At 37.6% G+C, this 18833-nt stretch overlaps 1 protein-coding gene across 3 annotated transcripts in view; it reads right to left on the bottom strand.

The window, feature by feature from the left end:
* Positions 1 to 16214, bottom strand: part of LOC127357121 (beta-1,4 N-acetylgalactosaminyltransferase 2-like) — a 30743-nt gene extending 14529 nt beyond the window's left edge. Inside the window, exon 1 of one of the 3 annotated variants that reach the window (XM_051389336.1) lies at positions 16050 to 16214. The gene's annotated coding sequence lies outside the window, so the exon portion shown is untranslated. Of the gene's footprint in view, positions 1 to 1335; positions 1852 to 16049 lie in introns of those variants that run through there. The other 2 variants (XM_051389337.1, XM_051389335.1) reach the window with 2 other exon arrangements.
* Between the last annotated feature and the right edge of the window lie 2619 nt (positions 16215 to 18833).

The following is an 18833-nucleotide window of genomic DNA, read 5'->3' as shown; positions in this document are numbered from 1 at the left end:
AGCAGAAGTTTAAAAGTGTCGCAATGTTTACTTCACACAAGAGCAGCCATTTCCCCCTGTTGACATGGGAACGTTATGAAGTGACGTAATTACCCGACGTGAACATTATCAAAAAGCTGCAAACCCTGCGATGAAGCCATAATGAAGCCCTTTTATTTCCCGCAATTTCATCGCATAAAATTGCATAAATATCCCACATATTCCATCGCATTTTTTAAGAAAACGTGCCGCATAATCAAGGATTTTTGTCTGCAACAATCACAAAAAAACTCCGCATTTTTCTGGAAGGACTGTAACCCAGAGCTGCAGGTTGTAAGGTGTCTCTTGTCAATCAAAAAATGGATCTGTGAGCAATATACAGTCTGGCAAATTAATCATGAAGTGAGGGAAATGGTTAAATCTTAAACAAAACAAAAAAAGGGGGGATTATTGCTTTGTGTATGGATGGTATGTCGGCAACTAAAGATTTGAAGTCCTGATCATAGACCATAGAGCGTCTTGCACAAAATATATAAAATCGAGCACTTTTAATTGCCTTTATATTTGTTTCCCTCAACTGTCAAGGGTTTCAAGGAGCTGTGGCAACCCACAGAACAACAGAAAACATAAATCCCCATTCACAATCAGATGTCTGTTCATTCCTTTTTTAAAATATTTTTTGTGGGAGCTTCTTTCCCCTTTAATCGATAGACAGTTGAAGAGTGATAGGAAAGGGGGAGAGCAAGAGGGGATGACACATAGCAAAGGGCCACAGGTCAGACTAATTTAACTCAAAAAATTGTTGAAACTCATTACATTGTACATTTTAAGTTAACTCATCAAGTAGCTTTAGTGACACTGACTTAATTTGTTTTAAAGATATTTTGTATTGTGAAAACAAAATAACTAGTAAAAAGTACATAATAATATATAATATAATAATAATAATAAATAATCATAAAAAGAAATTGAGTTTGTTAGTTACATTTTTTATGTAATCCAATATTTCAATAATTTTTAAGTTAAAATAACTTATTGTATTACAGTGTATTCATCTCTTTCATGAATTCAGTGCAAAAGTTAACGTTTTGTTTACAGATAAAATGTAGTACATTTACAAAGAAAGTACAGAAAGAAGAAAGATAAGTAGGAAAAACAATTAGACTGCAGTAAAAGAGAAAAAAGTATCAATACTGAACGTTAACAGAAAACCAGCAACTGCCATAAACAACACCATACACCATTTTAAACTAACAGAACAAAGGCACTATGGAATCTTACAAGGAAATACAAAGTCACCATTAGAATCAAAACCTTTACAGCTTATAGAAATATTACAGAAACATCAGTTCTTACCTATTACCCAAAGAACAAACGGCAGTAACCCTCAGCTATGACAAAAAGGGAACTTAATTATGGGATTTCATCGTCAGCACAGTTTCCTCTTTAGTCCAAAGGTTGCAGGTAGCAAGGTGTGGCTCTCTAGTGTAAAAGAGTCTGCTGTAATGAGCTACCTACAGGGACCTACCTTGCTCTATTGTTAATCTGAATCAGAGCTGCCAACTCTCACGTTTTCAGTCAGTAGTGATTTAGTCAAGTCTTGAATTTAACATGTCTGGAATATCAGGTAAAATAATCTCAGAGCTGCCAACTCTCACGTTTTCGCCGTGTGACACACGCTTTTGCCTGTTTTCACACGCACTCACGCCACACATCCAATTTCTCACGCAAAACAATCCGATCTTGGGCCGTTTCGGTCCCCTGCAGTTTGTACCGTCCAAAAACAATGTTACGCTATAGTAAACAGAGACTCGTCACGCACTAGGACCAAGCGGAATCGGCCTCTCAAGCTAAAGCCTGTTACCCTTAGTCTTAGAGCATAGCGCCAACGGATTTCTAGCATCTACTTTTTTGAGCTATTAAGGTGGCCGGGGCTTTCCACCCACATTTGCATGACTTCAGACAAACAATAAAGTTAGTAATCCATAAAAAAGACTAAGGGGGGCCAGTGGAACCAGTTTTTTTCACAGATTATCTGTCTCATGTACTACTGTCAGGATATAGTGAAAGTTTCAGATAATATGACGGTAAAAGTAACCTACTGCAGCTTTAACGACAGCACTTAAACATAAGTACAAATTAATTTTGAAAAGGGAACAAAAAAAGAAAAAAAAAGATTTTAATAAAGAAATCATTTAGAACATCATTCATACATTCTACATTAAACTATAAGTAGCAAATTCCTCAAAGTGTTGAAATTTACTGCTGGGAAGGAAACTTTTATTTTTACCAAAGTAACTTCAATACCAACAGTGGTCATATTATTGTTGTCCGTATACAACTGATTATGCTGTCATTATTGATTAATTTGAATATTTATGGTATTTACTAAAACTGGGTGTCCATTCTGCTCTTCTAGGGGCCCCAAGTATAAATTGAATTGCCTCCCCTCTATCAATCTGTTCATTTCGCATTTATTAATTTAATAGATAGATAGATAGATAGATAGATAGATAGATAGATATTCAGACAAATTACATTATGTTCACAAGCTAAGAAAACAATAAGTAATTTTTGCATCTCATGCTGTTGTTCCCCAAATGCAGCACAAAGCTTTATATTCAGTGACTTGTAAAATAACAGTTCAAAGAAAGATCAGATCAGTTTTCCAGATTATGTAACACATGGAGTGATTGAAAGCAATGTCCTAAATTCCCAAGATGTAATAATGACAGTACTAATAAAAATAAACATAAAAGCCTGGTTGGAGATGCATTGGCCAAACAATCATACATATCAGTGACATTTGACATAGGACTTTTAGATGATATGGATGCCTGTAACCAGTTGTTTTTATCTTTACAAACAAGTGTTTCCAAAGCTTATTATGTTCCTCATAGAAAGCAAGTTTTCACACTATTATCAGATCAAGGTGGCACGCATGTTGAACTACACACTACAATCATAAACATTTGAAATAGACATTCAGTGGCCCACAGAAAAATAAAAACATCACGTTTCTATATTTTTGTGAATAAAATAAATAATAAAAATAAAATAAATGTGATATGTCTGTTGAGTAGCTGGTCGCTGTAATCATTCCTCCTGTGAAGCAGTGACGATTTCGTCAACAAAAACTTTTGTTACGTGGCACTTATGTAACATATTTTATTTGATATATATACAAATCTGTCACACTTCAGCTAACCAAAAAACATTACACCAAAGATAGAAATGGCCCTACAAATAAAATATGTTATTATATATGATATTTAAATCTGAATGCAACTCACATCCCAATGCAATGTACATGTAATGGGGGTTTTGGAGATTTTCACTTTATCAGGATCAGTCTACTAGCCAGTAAAGTGATGAATGCAATTACATTCGTTTGGGATACAGAGAAAGAGGAAAAGGACACCTTGAAGAGAGCACTGAGAGGGTTAGGGTCAAGCTTTCGGCCCAGTATTTCAGACAGAGTATTAAAAAGCATTGCCCAAAAGTTAAGGAAGGATAGACAGAGCCAGAGCATGTGTATAAGGTTAGCGGGGGCCTTTTGACTCCTATCACAAGTTGGGGAGACATCATTGTAGATCTTAGCTAGGCGAGCCTTGGTAAAATAAGTGCTAAGCACTACTTTACACTGTGTACAACCAAGTTTCACACAAACAGAGACACTTCGTACCTTTTCCAGAATCTCTCCCCAAACCTCACTCGATATCGATATGGTGTGTGAATGTGAATGAATGAATTTGTTTCTGTTTGTGATGATCACTGTATGAATGTGTCTGAATGGGAGAATGTGGCATGTAAAATGAGTAAAACCGATTAAAAGCAGTTTTGAGTTGTCGGAAGACTAGAAAGGCGCTATACAAGTACAGTCCAGTTACAATATATTGTGTTTTTCAGCAATAACACCAAATCAGAAACTTTATTTGATTAAATAAATACATTGATTTGAATAAGTGCAGGAAAATCTATATCTATAATATATAATATATAATCTATAAAGTCTATATGTAACTCAATGTCCTGTAGTCTTCTTCTATCCATATCGTACACACTTTAAGTGGTTTTTGAAGAAGTGGAGCTGATGTTTGAAGTCCTCATCACTCTTTTGAGGGTGTCTGAAACTGACGTAGCGAGCCTCATCCTTGTTTTGAGCACTATGGGGCTGATGGCCAATGGACACGTGGCCACAGCTGGCGACCAGCAAGGAGCCCAGCCCATCCATAAAGAACTCTAGAGTCAGAGACAAACATTTGCCCTTTTAAAACAACAGCAGCTTGTATCATGGTCAACAATACCTAAAAGAGTGTGGACTTACTGCCACTGCCAACTCTGTCTGCATCTGGACCTACCTGTGTGCGCTACCCTCTTTAGTTTAGGGTCAAATCGCACCCTCTGTACGGCATCTGTACGAGCCAGGAAGAAGTTAACCACCCCACTGGCCAGAGAGCATTGTGGGTAACCAGGAAGAGGGTGGAACTTCTGCTTAGATTTCCTATCCAGACAGCCGCCTTCCATTTCCTCACCTTCTTCATAGTGAAGATAGAAGTAAAACTGGTTCCCATCTACTTTCCCACCCAGCTGATAAGAAGAGAGACACCAGAGAATTGGTTAGAAAAAGGTCCTTTGTGTACCTGCCCCTAGCCCAACCCTGAACAGAGCAAGGCAGGTTCATAGGAGGTTAAACAGTGAGGTGAGATGAGTTACAAATGAATTTAAACCTTTCAAGCAAAGTGAGTAACATAAAGCTACAAGAACTCCATCGAGTACATGAGACAAATAATAATACACATTATAATAACATTTTACTTGATTTACTTGAATGTCTATCCTGTGGTAATGTTGTGTGTATACGTGTATGTACAGTATGTGGCAACAAATTTCCTGAAATGGACAATAAAGAATCTATCTATCTATCTATCTATCTATCTATCTAGAAATAATAAACACAAGCCATTTCATCCTCACCACATCCAGTTCAGGGACTGACTCCATCACCTCCACCAGCTTCTCAATCTTCGTGTCCTGCGTAAACACAAAGTCATCATCCACCCACAGGAAGTACTTGGTGGTCACCTGGGAGATGGCCAGATTCCTGCCAGCAAACCAGCCCTAAGGGAGGAAACACGCTTCACATTTGGAATCTTTTACAATCTTTTATAATGTTCATTTTAGGTAAATGCAATGCAGATCATTGACTGATTATATGACAGTCAAACACTAGTCAAAGTAAAGTAAAAAAGTTCAAATAGTGATCTGAACTGTTTTGATGTAAAAATGCCCTAAAGCTTGTTCTGCAAATGCTTTAAACAAACGGAAAAATAAAAGTTAGTTAAATACATCAAATGATCATCTGCAAATAAGTTTATATTCACGCTTACCTACAATGATATCTGTAGCATTTATATCAGATTATATCTACAAACAGTTTTATTGTTAATGCAAAAGGGAGCAGGGATTTTGGTGTGTGTGTGTGTGTGTGTGTGTGTGTGTGTGTGTGTGTGTACCTGTGCTGGAGGCATGATGTACTGCTGGATGTGTTCTCCAGTAATGTGCTCTGGTTCAAAGCTGTCATCTGCAATAATGACTTCTATGTTGCTATAGAAACTCCGGATGCTATTCAACAGCACCTTGAGTTGTCTGTAGCGCAGGAATGTCTTTGTCGTGATGGTGACTTGCGAGCTGATATCTGATTGAGTTATTAAAACAAAAAGACAAGGTGATAAGACACAGTGTAAGCAGAACTGTCATGTCATGGGGAAAAGAATTCCATTGTCAAATATCTACCTGTTCCCATGTCGTATAGGACTGGCACCTGAGGCTGTTTGATGGTAATGGGAAACACAGCTTCATGCTTGTCAAACTGGAAGGAGGCTGAGTACAGAAGAGGACAGTCAAGGTGTGTTTTACCAGTAATACATTACTTAATTCTGACATTTAAAAAACAAGGTGGACTAAGACCCCAGTGAATCTTGCCTGTCTGAAACACACAGATACACATTTATGCACACACATTCTTTTTGATTACATTTACTATCAGGTATGATAAAGAAAATAAAGTACAAAATGACTTGCTGTAATGTAATTTTATGCATTTCTTTTCTGCAACTTTTCACATAAAGATTCTGTTTCTAGCTCAGTTCCAATTTCTTGGATACATACCGAGATCTCCAGTGTGTATATGGTAGACAGTGCTGGTATAGGACACTTTAGCCAGCAGGTTGTTGAGGATCACCAGGCTGCTAGACTCTATAATCAATTTTGTCTCACCATGACCTGTTGGTTTTTTGCCACAACATAAAAATAGTTAGTTTTATATGATTGATGATTATTGATGATGATAATGATTATGTTTTATGATTGTAACACAAATTACTTGACAACTGGAATATTCATATAATTCTGTTAAATGAAGCGAAGCCTGCAAGCTAGTTCAGGCAGTCAACTCGAGCTGCGCTGATATTCACACATGACATGTGCCATAATCACTGACCAAGCGCACCCTTCCAATCTGGCGGTCTATTTAAACTGCAAAATTTCCCAGCTCTCCCCAATTTTTTCCCTGAAAAACCCGATGTATACAATTATATACATGCAGTGCACGAACAATCCACCAGGGGGCAGTAATCTGCTCACTAGAGGGCTTTCCGGCCATGCTACAAGACTGCCATTAACCAGGAAGTGGACACGTGGTTTCTTCCAGACTTCCCTGCCAGTTCCATTGCTGCATTGTTTTTGTTGGATTTGTTGGATTTGTTTGTGTATTTTTTGTTCAAGAAAAAAAGAATCTTTGAGCATTGTGACCCGCTGTATCAAATATGATACAAATTAAAACTCCTATATGGAAATTGATATTTGAAAATTTTTGTGTTTGTTCAGAAGGACCAATAAAGGCTCCAGTTTCAAAGAATTGGAATTTTCTGTCAATTATTTAATGGTTTGGGCTTTACAGGGTTAAGGTATTTGCACTCCCCAATATCTCTATGTAAACATATCTGCGGGGAATGATGAGGTTGGAGCCTAGACGCCAAAATCTAAATATGCTATACTGCTGTAATAAACATTTCAAACGTGAGTTGGCTGACTGAACTTATACTGTGGCTCCCACACAGAGAGGATGTCTACTGCAGAGCTGCTGCTGCCAGCCTTATCTTTTTATGCTGAATTTTCCTTTGATAAATACAGTTCAATAAAAGCCTTCTTAACAAATGAATGGATTATGTGCACAGAATTGGGACATAGCTTTTAATCTGAAACAGATACAGGAAGTGTTGAGTTAAAATCAAAATAAAATCTATATTTTTATACATTTGACATATTCTACAGATATACACCTTTCACTGCAGTGAAATGTATATGTATATAATGTCAATCTGAGTATGAACAGATCCTTTTCACTACACTACAGCCACACCTGAGACATGCTCAAATCTGACAACATGGGCGGCAAAAAGCAAGACAATCCACGACACACCAGACCTGGCAGTGTGTTCATGCTGCAAGGCAACATTCAAACGTATCTTAAAAGTCTTTAAGCTGTTTAAATGGAGTGAAGCCTGCGAGCTAGTTCAGGCAGTCAACTCGAGCTGCGCTGATATTCACACATGACATGTGCCATAATCACTAAAGCACCCTTCCAATCTGGCGGTCTATTTAAACTGCAAAATTTCCCAGCTCTCCCTCTGCTCTGTCAATGCCGCTGTTGCCCTGCATCCGTATTGCTGCTGCTGCTGCTCTGTAAACTATTGCTGCCTGCTGCTCTGTAACCACCACCCCAGCATCCACCTGTAGGCTCCGACTGGGGTTGTGACTGAACTACCAATTATGTATGCTTGTGTGAGGTTTAGAAGTGAATTAATATTCCAAAAAATATATTGACAATGTTTACACAGTTAACTATTTGCACATTTGTGTTATATCGTTATTGTTTACATATTGACATGTTTAAATCTTTGCACTGGCATCTTTGAAACAATATTGTGCTGAATGTACCCCTGTTTGCTGCATGCTCCCAGTCTGTGCAGTCAGCTAATAGGACTCAGGAACTACATCTATAAAGTAGTTAGTTCTGCTATTGCAATCTCACCTTGGATCTTCACACCTTCAGATGGAATCTCTGTGGTCAGGATGCCTTTGGATACATGCAAGGATACCTAGAGTAGACACATTTGAATAAACTGCACAAAAACAGCGCTCAAGTACACATACCCCCATACCATACAATATTTTTGTTGTATAATATATGGATCTCGATTGGGATTGATTTATAATTACACATGCTGACTGGCTGATAGCAGCCATGAATTTGGTAAAACACTTAAATCCTGTCCAGCGAAACAGGGGAGATGTAGCTAGAGTCGACCACTTGTGGCGTGTTGAGTCTTTTTCAACCCGCAGATATTTCATAAAAAGTATGCAAAAAGTTCTCTTTGGGCACCAGACTATTGGTAGCAATTTGTTTATGTAATGCTTCTCTATTTTCAAAGCATTCATTTGACAAGACGGAAGCAGGCCAGTCCCACACCAAAGCCACAATATCAGAGAGTCAAAGGAAGCAAGAACAGAGCCCCACTGTTTGTAGAGGAAAGAGCAGCCATGTTGGCGTAGAGCTTTCTGTACACAGCTAGCACAGGCTGCAAGTTATGCAGCTACTGTACACCACTGACCTTAAAGTCAGGATCCATCAGTTAAGAGATTTTGAAAGCCAATGATTGTGCAGTCTCATTCAATCACATTCTACAGTCACCTTTGAATGTTGGCTATTGAGGAAAAGGATGTTACTCTGACAGCCTGACTAGAATACAGATATGGATTTGGCACAAAATGAAAAACTGAACTTCAAAGTAAAGCTCAATAAATGTTGACTTTCAAAATCAGACCTGTACCGCGTAGCTGTGTTGACGTTTATGCCCCTAGATCCAAGGTTAAGACCAAGATGGCTGCTGTACAATGATGTTTAATGATGTTTTGGAACGGTATCCACCGTAGTAATATTGGCACAAAGCCACTTAATCATGCTCTAATTAAGTTATTTCAATAGACACAACTTTACCTTCATTATTATACAGTATGGTTTTCTGGGCGTTTCAGCAAATGTGTCATCTTCATTAAGTGCTATATAATGTAATACCATACTGTGTTCAATGTGTTTATATGTAAAATCTTGAATATTTAAGGCTTTTTTCTTTTTTTTCTTTTTTTATGAATTTTCAAACATTCAGCAGCCATTTGGTATCAACCACCCAATTTGTTGGTTGCTGATCTGTTGCATCCATCTATGGGATCAAACCAACCTTGTAGCTGCTTCTGTGTCCTGCATGCAGTGCTAAACCTGGAACCAAAAGATACTATCCTTTTTAATAACGGACACACGTCTATCTCCGGCTTTGTAAGACCACATTTTGAGATTACATAGCTGCCAACTTTTCAAAAAAACCTTGGAGTGAGATTTTGTCGGGGGTGACCAAAATTATGCCGCGCACACAGTCACCCAAGTTGGTGGCTCAGATATCAGAGAACTGGAATTAATTTGATGTTGTACCCATGTTGTACCCTGCATTCTGGTGGTTTGTGGGGAGGCCCAAAGCCGTTGATAGGGCAGCTTACTGGAGATGGACAGTATTGGTTACATTCTGAGAAGCAGACATAGCTGAAGGTCCAACCCCAGGAAATTTTGCATTAAGTAGATGTGATTTCCTGCATTCTGGTGGATTTTTGGGTGGTCTGTTAAAGATGTGCAATACCTGAACTTATTCTGATTCATGTTCGACATCATGACTCGTAGGGCCTTCTAGACTTGAGCTAAACATTCAACCAGAAAATTATTGTTGTGCCTAAATGACTGCCTGTATCACAATAAAGCCTTATTCATAGACCAGTGTTTAAGATTGGACCTAGGTACCTGTCGGTTGATTGATATTTTGATTAGAATGGTATTAAACTGTGAGTAAATAAACAATGCAATGAGCTGATATTTTGAGCATGCAGTATACCACCAGGTTAACAAGGTGCTCTCCTGCTTGTTATGACAGCTTTCACCACACTAAATCATGTTCACACGCACAAACAAAGAATTTATATCAAGATTTAAAGTTAAAGATACATACCTAGTCTCAGCTCAGATCAAGGACGAAATTTTGATTTCAGAGGTGGGGGGGACACAAGTATTTTTTTAAAGTAATTTTTGGGGCCTTTTGATGGCTTTATTTATAGAGACAGCTGTAGGGAGACAGTGATGGTGGGTGGAGAGAGAGGGGATGACATGCAGCAAAGGGCAGCAGGTCGGATTCAAACCCACACCACTGCAGCAACTCCGTATATGGTTCGCCAGCTCTACCGACTGAGATAACTGATTCAATAATACACAATAGTAGTTCTTCTAGTTTTCTAAAGTTTTTTAAACGTAGCAATACTTTTACGTTTACTGTTCCCTTTTTTGGTTTGACTGCTTGTAAAGCATGTAGCAATAAAGCATGTAAATGTAAATAAAGAAAAAACATTCTGGACACACACACGCACGCACGCACGCACGCACATACGCACGCACGCACATGGACACTGACTCAAACGTTAATGTAAATGAAACCTCTGATGTTACCTGGGCAACTAGAAGACCGGTGTGCAAGCATGATGGAGTGACAGCAGGGACGGCCAATCACACAAGAAACAGCAGAGCCAATCGAGGAGCTTGTGGGCGGGTCTAAACTCAGGGTAACAGGCTTCAGCTTGAGAGGCCGATTCCGCTTGGTCCTAGTGCGTGACGAGTCTCTGTTTACTATAGCGTAACATTGTTTTTGGACGGTACAAACTGCAGGGGACCGAAACGGCCCAAGATCGGATTGTTTTGCGTGAGAAATTGGATGTGTGGCGTGAGTGCGTGTGAAAACAGGCAAAAGCGTGTGTCACACGGCGAAAACGTGAGAGTTGGCAGCTCTGAGATTATTTTACCTGATATTCCAGACATGTTAAATTCAAGACTTGACTAAATCACTACTGACTGTGATTTAGTTCTGTTTGTGGTGATACATTTCTGTGTACCAGGTTTAGCTCAAAGATTCTGTGATTATTTTTCATTGTGTTTTCTACGATTAAGATGAACCCAAACTGCTTCAACTTGTTGTTGTGTCATTTTGTATTGTATTGTAAAAACTTCAAATAGATAAAAATGCTCTCTGGACTATGTATAGAGTATAACATAACATACCTGGTATGAGAGTGGGGGTCAAAGGTCGTACAGTAAAACCCTGGGTGGGATACTGCAGAGGAGAGTTAGGCAAAGCAAATAGCAGTTTGGATAATTCAGATGGTGACCTGTTGAGGAGATTGGAAAGAGTGAGGGATGTTGGTGGTGAGGGGGAAAACAAACTTGCATTGTGTGTTGCAGGAGATTTACATAAAACAAACTGCTAATATAGTAATACTCTTTGGCCCCTTTTCCACCAAAGTATCTCGCAAATCACTCTATTATATGCCTCTTTCCCATGGGTGTCTATTGGTGACGTCTCATGTCTGATAAACAGTAGTCATAACACATCTGATGCCCTACTCTCCAGGAGACAGCCTAGGTCTTTGGAATGTGCTTAGCTCATGGCACACTGATTAACAACTCTCCTAACTAGTGTGAGACAACGAGAATGTGAATACATGAGGATGAACATACATGAACATAAAATATATATATATAATATATATATACTGTAAGCCTGTAAAATTAAACATAAAATAGCACAACATAATATAGTTTGCTTCATGTTTGCCGAACCTTATTTCTGAATGCATTTTCCCACTACATCTTGTTTTTTTACAAAGTTGTAATGTAAAGTGCTACTGAAGAATTATTCCTATTATTATAAGAATTATTATTTTATTAATATGGACATGCTATACATCGTTAGATTCTCCACAATTCGAACCTTCAGTTCATTTTACAGACACCACGAACACCAAAGTATCAAATGATGAGTCGAACATTCATACTGGTCTTAATAAACAATTAGATAATAATTCCCATCTTGGCTGAGCAAGAGTTTCGTGCAAAAGGAATTAAAGACATGTCCCAAATAAAGGCAGGTTGAGAGTAGCTAATTAAATGAAAGCACTCCATCCATTCATCCATCCATCCATCCACCCACTACCTGGCTTTCTGCTGTTGGAACTCCTTAGCTCTGCGCTTCACCAGCTCTTCATACTGGTCCTTAGGAACGCAATCTTTGAGGAGCACTGAGCCGGGGGCACAGGTGCACGGACCAGGTGAGGGAGGAGTAGTGAGTGGTGCCAACCTGGAAGTGTGGAGGATAATATATCTGTTCTCTTCTTTGCCATATTATCGCTGACATTGTCCAACATTGCTTGAGGGCTCGAGCAGAATAATAGCTCAGACTGTTCATATTCTACTGATGAGCTGATGTGTTCTTACCATTCCACAAATACATGATAAGTAGTAGTAATGTAATGTTATAAAGAGTTCGGTCTAGACCTACTCTATTTGAAAAGTGTCCTGAGATGACTTCTGTTATGAATTGGCCCTATACAAATAAAATTGAATTGAATTGAATTGTAGCCCTATTATGGTCTGTTTCATTGGTTTATTCATGTTATACTGTAGTTTCAAACAAATCAGATTTGGTTCGGAGAAGAAGAGACAGAGCGGGTTGAAGTAGAGTAAGTTTAGTTTGCATATCTATAGATGAATCGATGCATAGTCAAGACAAACAAAACACAACTGCTAATATTTGAAATTTTATCCCAGGGCCATGACTGCCTGGTTCCCACCCAAACACATTGTAGTTTCCATGGAGCCCTATATGTCATGTGACCCACAGCTTTTATAAAGGCAGCTGAAAAAGGAGCCACAGCCATCCTACAAATATTACTATAATGTCATCATTCATTCACACCATTTTACTTATTACTGCTTTTTAGCATTTCATGACTCTTATGATAAAATATATATCAAAATGTTTGATTGGCTGAGAGTATGCTGCAGGAGCACTTTGAATTTAAGTCACTTTTTTAGCATTAAAACATATCATCATTCTAATAAACATTGATTCAGGCAGAACACTGGCTGTTTAACCCTTAGATGCATAAGTGGGTCTAAAATGACCCAGTGAGGTTGTTTTCTTGCAATATCTTTGTAATGAAAAAAAAAAAAAAAACTTTCATATTCCAGGTATTCCTCAAAAAACATGTTATTGATATAATGCCACTTCAATTTTTAACTTACCTCTTATACATTTTTCAAAATTGTAGTTTTTGTATTACTAGCCTAAGCTTCCATAAGTGGGTCAAAAATGACCCGCATTGATTTCTTATGGGATTTCATTGGGAAACTTTGATTCTTATAAACTGTGACTGTCAGGAATATGTATTTTGTGGACCACACAGACTATATCATAAGTGTCACCCCTTAAGAAGATTATTTTACACAGCAAGATCTGATACATGTAAGTATTGTCTTCTTTTTTACCTCAGAAATGTGTGTGTGTGTCATTCATGACTACTGTGTGAAAGAGTGTGTGTTTCTTATCATCTATCATCAGATTTGTCTATTTTATTGTTGGCGAAACGAGCTAGCTAACATTACTGTATGTTACATGTCTGTGCGTGTGTGCATTTATTTATATAGCTAATTATTGATCAATAGGTTTGCTTGTCATTCAAAACCTTCTCTTTCTTTTTATGTTTTCTCATCCAAGGTGTCATGGCTGCTAGGTATACAGTTGAAATGGTCCTACAGATGCTGGATGAAGAGGCAGTTATGGGATTTGACTAGAACCTGAAATAAACACACACAAACACAGACACACACACACACACACACACACACACACACACACACCACACACACCGCACAGCCATGCATGCACACACACACACACACACACACACACACACACACACACACACACAAAATGGATATTGACATCGTTCTTATTTCTGTTGTGTAATTTTGTGATGTTGACAGTTTTCAATTTTTTTTCAAATTTTTTTCAAAATGTTAAAAATGTTAAAAAAGTGAAAAATAAAAATATTTCATACGTGTAATCATTCTTATGTGGACCAAAATATAATACAAAGTATAATACAAATGATTATTCTCAACTAAAATGACAAAAATGGCATAAAAACCCATTGATTCCAATACGGGTCATTTTTGACCCACTTATGGAAGAGTGTAGGGTCCAGTCACTCATGCATCTAAGGGTTCAAATGGAAACAGAGGAAATTAAAACGTTTTCAAAGCAACCCCCCGACCCCCACACACGGACACAGAGTGGACTTTACCTCAGTTCTTGTGTACTGGGAACCTCCTCTTTGATTAGCTCTCCAGGACAGTTATAGAATATTATAAAATAGCAAGTAAGCACGAGGATCACACACACAACAGCTGCTAACTGAAGTGATGGTTTCTGAAACACAGCCATCTGTGAAGAGACACACACACACTTTTAATTGTTCATAGTTGCTCAATTTTAAAGCAAACATTTGCATCAGACAGTTTCCTGCTTCCAAAAGAACAAACAGCTATAACCAGTCCCTCCAGAAAAATGTGATAATGCGATCGCATAACTCAATGCATAATCAGCAAAAGTCCGCATATTTATGCGGGGGCCGCATTTTTCAAATACGCCGCAGTTTCGCCGCATAAATTGCCGATTTCCGCGCAGAATATGCGGGGCTTTCATGATTTCAACATTTTCGTTGCAGAAAAGTCACATCTATCTTAGCAGAAGTTTAAAAGTGTTGCAATGTTTACTTCACACAAGAGCAGCCATTTCCCCCTGTTGACATGGGAACGTTATGAAGTGACGTAATTACCCGACGTGAACATTATCAAAAAGCTGCAAACCCTGCGATGAAGCCATAATGAAGCCCTTTTATTTCCCGCAATTTCATCGCATAAAATTGCATAAATATCCCACATATTCCATCGCATTTTTTAAGAAAACGTGCCGCATAATCAAGGATTTTTGTCTGCAACAATCACAAAAAAACTCCGCATTTTTCTGGAAGGACTGTAACCCAGAGCTGCAGGTTGTAAGGTGTCTCTTGTCAATCAAAAAATGGATCTGTGAGCAATATACAGTCTGGCAAATTAATCATGAAGTGAGGGAAATGGTTAAATCTTAAACAAAACAAAAAAAGGGGGATTATTGCTTTGTGTATGGATGGTATGTCGGCAACTAAAGATTTGAAGTCCTGATCATAGACCATAGAGCGTCTTGCACAAAATATATAAAATCGAGCACTTTTAATTGCCTTTATATTTGTTTCCCTCAACTGTCAAGGGTTTCAAGGAGCTGTGGCAACCCACAGAACAACAGAAAACATAAATCCCCATTCACAATCAGATGCCTGTTCATTCCTTTTTTAAAATATTTTTTGTGGGAGCTTCTTTCCCCTTTAATCGATAGACAGTTGAAGAGTGATAGGAAAGGGGGAGAGCAAGAGGGGATGACACATAGCAAAGGGCCACAGGTCAGACTAATTTAACTCAAAAAATTGTTGAAACTCATTACATTGTACATTTTAAGTTAACTCATCAAGTAGCTTTAGTGACACTGACTTAATTTGTTTTAAAGATATTTTGTATTGTGAAAACAAAATAACTAGTAAAAAGTACATAATAATATATAATATAATAATAATAATAAATAATCATAAAAAGAAATTGAGTTTGTTAGTTACATTTTTTATGTAATCCAATATTTCAATAATTTTTAAGTTAAAATAACTTATTGTATTACAGTGTATTAATCTCTTTCATGAATTCAGTGCAAAAGTTAACGTTTTGTTTACAGATAAAATGTAGTACATTTACAAAGAAAGTACAGAAAGAAGAAAGATAAGTAGGAAAAACAATTAGACTGCAGTAAAAGAGAAAAAAGTATCAATACTGAACGTTAACAGAAAACCAGCAACTGCCATAAACAACACCATACACCATTTTAAACTAACAGAACAAAGGCACTATGGAATCTTACAAGGAAATACAAAGTCACCATTAGAATCAAAACCTTTACAGCTTATAGAAATATTACAGAAACATCAGTTCTTACCTATTACCCAAAGAACAAACGGCAGTAACCCTCAGCTATGACAAAAGGGAACTTAATTATGGGATTTCATCGTCAGCACAGTTTCCTCTTTAGTCCAAAGGTTGCAGGTAGCAAGGTGTGGCTCTCTAGTGTAAAAGAGTCTGCTGTAATGAGCTACCTACAGGGACCTACCTTGCTCTATTGTTAATCTGAATCAGAGCTGCCAACTCTCACGTTTTCAGTCAGTAGTGATTTAGTCAAGTCTTGAATTTAACATGTCTGGAATATCAGGTAAAATAATCTCAGAGCTGCCAACTCTCACGTTTTCGCCGTGTGACACACGCTTTTGCCTGTTTTCACACGCACTCACGCCACACATCCAATTTCTCACGCAAAACTATCCGATCTTGGGCCGTTTCGGTCCCCTGCAGTTTGTACCGTCCAAAAACAATGTTACGCTATAGTAAACAGAGACTCGTCACGCACTAGGACCAAGCGGAATCGGCCTCTCAAGCTAAAGCCTGTTACCCTTAGTCTTAGAGCATAGCGCCAACGGATTTCTAGCATCTACTTTTTTGAGCTATTAAGGTGGCCTGGGCTTTCCACCCACATTTGCATGACTTCAGACAAACAATAAAGTTAGTAATCCATAAAAAAAGACTAAGGGGGGCCAGTGGAACCAGTTTTTTTCACAGATTATCTGTCTCATGTACTACTGTCAGGATATAGTGAAAGTTTCAGATAATATGACGGTAAAAGTAACCTACTGCAGCTTTAACGACAGCACTTAAACATAAGTACAAATTAATTTTGAAAAGGGAACAAAAAAAAAAAAAAAAAGATTTTAATAAAGAAATCATTTAGAACATCATTCATACATTCTACATTAAACTATAAGTAGCAAATTCCTCAAAGTGTTGAAATTTACTGCTGGGAAGGAAACTTTTATTTTTACCAAACTAACTTCAATACCAACAGTGGTCATATTATTGTTGTCCGTATACAACTGATTATGCTGTCATTATTGATTAATTTGAATATTTATGGTATTTACTAAAACTGGGTGTCCATTCTGCTCTTCTAGGGGCCCCAAGTATAAATTGAATTGCCTCCCCTCTATCAATCTGTTCATTTCGCATTTATTAATTTAATAGATAGATAGATAGATAGATAGATAGATAGATAGATAGATATTCAGACAAATTACATTATGTTCACAAGCTAAGAAAACAATAAGTAATTTTTGCATCTCATGCTGTTGTTCCCCAAATGCAGCACAAAGCTTTATATTCAGTGACTTGTAAAATAACAGTTCAAAGAAAGATCAGATCAGTTTTCCAGATTATGTAACACATGGAGTGATTGAAAGCAATGTCCTAAATTCCCAAGATGTAATAATGACAGTACTAATAAAAATAAACATAAAAGCCTGGTTGGAGATGCATTGGCCAAACAATCATACATATCAGTGACATTTGACATAGGACTTTTAGATGATATGGATGCCTGTAACCAGTTGTTTTTATCTTTACAAACAAGTGTTTCCAAAGCTTATTATGTTCCTCATAGAAAGCAAGTTTTCACACTATTATCAGATCAAGGTGGCACGCATGTTGAACTACACACTACAATCATAAACATTTGAAATAGACATTCAGTGGCCCACAGAAAAATAAAAACATCACGTTTCTATATTTTTGTGAATAAAATAAATAATAAAAATAAAATAAATGTGATATGTCTGTTGAGTAGCTGGTCGCTGTAATCATTCCTCCTGTGAAGCAGTGACGATTTCGTCAACAAAAACTTTTGTTACGTGGCACTTATGTAACATATTTTATTTGATATATATACAAATCTGTCACACTTCAGCTAACCAAAAAACATTACACCAAAGATAGAAATGGCCCTACAAATAAAATATGTTATTATATATGATATTTAAATCTGAATGCAACTCACATCCCAATGCAATGTACATGTAATGGGGGTTTTGGAGATTTTCACTTTATCAGGATCAGTCTACTAGCCAGTAAAGTGATGAATGCAATTACATTCGTTTGGGATACAGAGAAAGAGGAAAAGGACACCTTGAAGAGAGCACTGAGAGGGTTAGGGTCAAGCTTTCGGCCCAGTATTTCAGACAGAGTATTAAAAAGCATTGCCCAAAAGTTAAGGAAGGATAGACAGAGCCAGAGCATGTGTATAAGGTTAGCGGGGGCCTATTGACTCCTATCACAAGTTTGGGAGACATCATTGTAGATCTTAGCTAGGCGAGCCTTGGTAAAATAAGTGCTAAGCACTACTTTACACCAAGTTTCACACAAATAGAGACACTTCGTACCTTTTCCAGAATCTCTCCCCAAACCTCACTCGATATCGATATGGTGTGTGAATGTGAATGAATGAATTTGTTTCTGTTTGTGATGATCACTGTATGAATGTGTCTGAATGGGAGAATGTGGCATGTAAAATGAGTAAAACCGATTAAAAGCAGTTTTGAGTTGTCGGAAGACTAGAAAGGCGCTATACTAGTACAGTCCAGTTACAATATATTGTGTTTTTCAGCAATAACACCAAATCAGAAACTTTATTTGATTAAATAAATACATTGATTTGAATAAGTGCAGGAAAATCTATATCTATAATATATAATATATAATCTATAAAGTCTATATGTAAATCAATGTCCTGTAGTCTTCTTCTATCCATATCGTACACACTTTAAGTGGTTTTTGAAGAAGTGGAGCTGATGTTTGAAGTCCTCATCACTCTTTTGAGGGTGTCTGAAACTGACGTAGCGAG

Source organism: Dicentrarchus labrax, unplaced genomic scaffold (genome assembly GCF_905237075.1).
Source record: "Dicentrarchus labrax unplaced genomic scaffold, dlabrax2021, whole genome shotgun sequence".
Classification (NCBI taxonomy): Eukaryota; Metazoa; Chordata; class Actinopteri; family Moronidae; genus Dicentrarchus; species Dicentrarchus labrax.
The sequence above is the reverse complement of the archived record's forward strand: the minus strand, read 5'-3'. Positions and strand labels throughout refer to the sequence as shown.